Here is a 5209-nt window from a genome sequence, read left to right as displayed (position 1 = left end):
CATCATTAGCTAAATTAATCAAAAAATATCTTAACACCAAAAATAATTTTAAACTCATCTTTTCGATATTGCGTTTTTACGCCTGCCCGCACGGTCACGCATTGAACAAAATTAGTATAGAGACCGACAATGTTTTTCATGATGCGGGCTGCGGCCGGATATTTCTACTCTGACAAACGTTACTGCCAGTCAGGACTGCCAGTGGCTGAAATTATTATTAAATCACGATGATAACTTACCGTCCACGAACAAGTTCCATAGCAATTTACAGCGCCCATACCACCAATTCCGCCGCCGCCACCGCCGCCGCCGAACAAATTTTGAAGCTTTCAATGGGAAATGTAATTATTGCAATTAATTAAATTACTCAACGCGTAAGTTTGAAAATAGTAATTGTATTTATAGCTTTCAAACCCTCAGTAAATATTGATCATGAACGAAACTTAACTATACCTGTTTATTTCATATGCTAATGCGATCATAGGCCAATGACAGGTCGCGCGGACTGTCATGGGTCGCGCAATCTGTCATTGGCTTATGATCGCTCCGGCGATGGCGATCTGCACGCATTGGTTTGGTTGAAGCTTTAGGTACAAGTAACAGAGTTACTAACTCAATGTATTGTTAATATGAAATAAAAGAGCTCAAAATAAATGCAATCACAGACCCTACGTCCGGCCAAAAGTTAAATGGTTATTGAGTAACTTTCAAATTAGGTATTATTTCTTTTTATTTAGGAAAACAAACAACTGGACAATGCATATTTCATTTAAATAGGTAAATACAATCTGAATATTTTAACTGCTTAGTAGTGTCTTAAAACTACATTCACATCTAGGTATCTTTATTTTCACTGACCTTGTCCAACTTTCCATCTTTAGTGGCTGCTGTTAAAATAAAACATGATGTCACTAGATTTACGACCAGAAACCGCATCTTGCCTCAGACCTTTATTTTTATTTTATACGCCTAAGACTAGTATAGACTATACAGGGTGTTTGGTTGAAGGTTAGAGAAACTTCGTGGACGTTTAAGTAGGGTCATTTTGAGAATACCTACTAGTTAAATTTTGGCAACTTATAACTAGCTCTCAAGTCACTATTTGGATCTAAAACTAGACCAAAGACATTAATTTCTTTATTAAAAATCGGTTGAAAACATGCGATAAACAATATTGAGGCAGTTGTTTGGGTCCAACTTTGAAAAAAAAAACAATTTAAAAAAAAGTAGCTCACTTAGGGTTGCTGCGTGTAGAAATTCAAAATGCACATTTATATTAATAACGTTTATTCTAGTAAAGCGTTCCTCATTATTATCTCCATAACATGTATTCTCAAAATGACCTTACCTACACAAACACGAAGTTTGCTAACCTTCTACCAAACACCCGGTATTTAAGACTTTTAAAACAAAAGAAATGTGTGAAGTGTATGCGATGTAAGTACATTATTAAAAATTTCGAAAAGACGACGCGCTAAAACCGTACCTAATTTATTAATTAGACTACATTAAGTTAATTATGATTCAGTGTTAATTGATTTATGAATATTTCCTTCATTGCAGTTGACAAGCGACTAAATATTCTATTTGCTTGCTTAATATGCGGTATCAAACGTATTCTACTGTGAAGAAGTAAAAACATAACTGAGAGTGCGGAGCGAAAGCTTGTAGTATAGGATCCCACCATATAACGACCTTCACCGAACTGGTTAATGGATGAAGAGTATTTATATTTAACTAGCTTTCCGCCCGCGGTTTCTCCCGGGGTTTTCCCGGAAATTATTCGAATTTATCTCGCCGCAAAAACCATAAAACAGCCGAAACTGATATTCTTAATGTTTTTACTCGTTATGTTTCGGAGGGCGTGTTTCCGAGTATATGGCGTCGCGGATTTATTAAAATAATACGAAGGGTAGGCGAAGAACAGCCCGAAGAACCTAAATCGTATCAACCTATTACATTAATATGATAAATATCATGCATAGTTCACCTCTCGGGTGTTAACCTCTATTGTTACTTTGAAAGTTATATGACTGCTTTTATTATCTAGCTAAGTATCACATGAGAATAATAATTAATTAATTTTACGGCTTTAAAAAAATAGAAGGATAGGAATGTTATATAAAATAAAATACTTAGGTATGTGTTCAACAAATTCAAATTCTTTATTGCTCCAATGTTGGTATACAAAGGTTCTTACATTATATTGTGGATAAAATTCTTAAGATAATCGTGTGTGTGTGTATGTATATGTTTGTACATGATGTTGTCACTGACACTGGATTGGAGGTATAGTCTGGTCTGTGAGCACGTAGAATTTTGTCCAATGACCCCAAGCTACCCATCCTTGACGCTCGCGCGTAATTATGTTGCTGTCGCGCTCACACACTCACTGCGGGCGCCCGTCGCACAGTCGGGTAGCGTGGGGTCATTGGACAAAATTCTACGTGCTCACAGACCGGGGTTTAGCAGATAACGCATCGAATAAGCCTAGGCGCAGACCACCGACTTTTAGTTGGCCTGTATGTTTACTCGACAAAGTACTATTTATCGGGCACCAAAAGGATCGCTACGGACGATCCCTCAACATAGTTCATTCTTCGACTGCTTAATCCACAGATTATCTTCGGTCTCTGAAAAAAAAAGCATTTACAAATCAGTTTAACATTACGTTTTTTTAATGTTTAATTAATTTTTAAAATTTTTAATGACATTTTACACTTTATACTCGTAGTTCGTTACCTTGCTCAACTTAAGCGGGGGATCTATAAGACTGAAAAAAACAGAAGGTAAAAATTATTTAATATTTTCGACTGACGGGCTTGTAAAAAGATATACCTAATAGGTATTGTATATTTATGTTACGGTAAATGTGATAAATATTCACATTTACCAAATCATGGGGTAATTATTTCACAATAACCGGCGATTATTCATAATTTTCACATTTATCACATTTACCGTAACATAAAACTTAGGTAGGTATATTTGTAACGGAAACAGACCCCACTACGATCAGCTCACCTAAAAACCTGAAAGAATACAACCGGATCCAGTGTGGCAAATACTTTTTTACTAAGTGGACTGCCACTGGCTTAAATTATTAACATTGATAGGATAACATACCGTCCAGCAATTATTGCAACTAGCGCCGCCATGGCTTTCATAAATTTGCTATAATAAAAGGAAATGTAATTATTGTAATTAATTAAATTACGTAAAGTTTAGAAAAAAATACCATATTTATTGCCTTCACTTTATATTACCTTCAAAAATTTAATTTTGTAAAAAATATTATTTACTAAACCATTTTTTCATTGCAAACTTCAAGACGCTAATAATTCGCATTTTGGCGTGTTTATTAATGTTATTTAAGTAGATCCTACCCAGTTAGATATATAATCGATAATATTTGCTTAAAAAATAAAATCATTTTTTAATATAAGAATTGTCATGTCAGCACTACTTATCAACTAAAAAAATTAAACCCGACTCTAAAAAGTAGAAAAATAATTACGTTATTTATTTGGACAAATATATACCATGATTTATATTCTCGGAGTCAGGAATACAGGTTAATAAAGACACTTTAAATATCGGCAACTAAAAAGTATCATCTAACCCCTACGAAGTTTATTTAACCTTCCATGATCAGCTCACCTTAGTAATCTGAAATAATACAACTGTTGGTAAATACGTGCCTAAAATATTTAAAGTATTATCCTCCAACTCCTAAGCATTAAGGAGTTTAACCTTCTCACCTCATCAACATTAGATCATGACTACCAGACACATGTATTCTAATATCTTAATAATAACTTTATCTGTGATAATAAATAAGAAAAACTTCATGCGTGCCTACAAAATTTTAGGTTTTCCCTCATTTCCCCAGGATCCCATCATCAGATCCTGACTTGGTGACAATAGGACCATCTCAGAAGTGTACTACTCTATCGAACAAAAAAATAATTTTGAAAATCGGTCCATAATTGACGGATAGGTAATATAGAACCTCCTCCTTTTTTGAAGTCTGTTAAAAATTAAAATGGCAAAGTAACAACGTGTTTAATATTTTCACTGACCCTGTTCACCACCAAATTTTTCGGAGGAATGTATCTTACAGTGTCTACTGTTAAAATAAGACATGACGTCACTATACTTATGACCAGACACCGCATCTTGCCTCAGGCCTTACAGCCTTTATACTATATTAAGGACTTTTAAAAACAAAAGAAATGTGTGAAGTATGTGCGATGTAAGTACATAATTAAAATTTTCGAAAACACGGCCATATTGCCGCGCTAAGACCGTACTTAATTACTTAATGAGCTTACATTAAGTTAATTATGATTCAGTGTTCAGTGCAGGTGATAATTTAAGCGACTAAATAAGAAAATTGCGACCAAAATTAGATACGATTGTTTTAACTTTGCGATTTTGGCATGCATGTCTTATCAAACATTTAGCGGACAATACATAAAAGCGAAAAAAGAAAATACTTACTAATTACTACTGCATCAGAATCCATCATTATTTGTATTTTTCTTCATATCATAATATTGAAATAATAATAGTCTACGAAAAACCATCCCCCCGTAGACAAACCGATCGTAGCAAGCACTTTGTAGCTACGAACGACACTGCTACGAACTTCACAATTAGCGTAGCAAAGGTCTACAATGCTACAGCGCAGCGTAGCGACGCGACGTCGACGAAATAATAATAAAAACCGTGAAAATAACAATTTTCCCGATGATTATTTTATCGTTTTAAAATTTAATAAGACATTTAATCAAAAAAAATTTTTTTTTTATTTAATGTGACATTTCAAGTGAACCAGAATATCGGTGATCTGTTTGCTCGTTTGCCTCCTGTCACATAAAAAAAAACTTAAATTGCCTCACTTTTATTAGGCATATCAAAATTCCACCATTTTGAATTCTCCTCTAAGTTTAAAGTGGTATACGAGTTTAAGAATACTAAAAAAAAAACTCATTTATTTCTGTAAATAGGCTTAAAAAAAGCACTTTTACATACATACTTTTACATACATAACTAAAATGTCAAGGGCTTCAGAAATAAATACCAGACTAGCTTCAGAAGTGCATCCCTAAGGTCTTCATTATATTCACACAAACCATGAAATCAATCACACGCGTTTCATACAACTTCATACAATATCAATGTCAAGTTATGTGACACACGCATC

At 34.1% G+C, this 5209-nt stretch overlaps 1 long non-coding RNA gene across 1 annotated transcript; it reads right to left on the bottom strand.

Moving 5' to 3' along the window:
* Positions 1–247: 247 nt before the first annotated feature.
* Positions 248–1389, bottom strand: LOC135084427 (uncharacterized). Its single transcript, XR_010259839.1, has 3 exons — positions 1374–1389; positions 859–948; positions 248–326 (listed from the first exon to the last, which is right to left on the bottom strand). It is a non-coding gene; the product is annotated as an uncharacterized LOC135084427 (long non-coding RNA).
* Positions 1390–5209: the final 3820 nt, after the last annotated feature.

The sequence above is a fragment of the Ostrinia nubilalis genome, chromosome 26, assembly GCF_963855985.1.
Source record: "Ostrinia nubilalis chromosome 26, ilOstNubi1.1, whole genome shotgun sequence".
In the NCBI taxonomy this organism is placed as follows: Eukaryota; Metazoa; Arthropoda; class Insecta; order Lepidoptera; family Crambidae; genus Ostrinia; species Ostrinia nubilalis.
The sequence above is the reverse complement of the archived record's forward strand: the minus strand, read 5'-3'. Positions and strand labels throughout refer to the sequence as shown.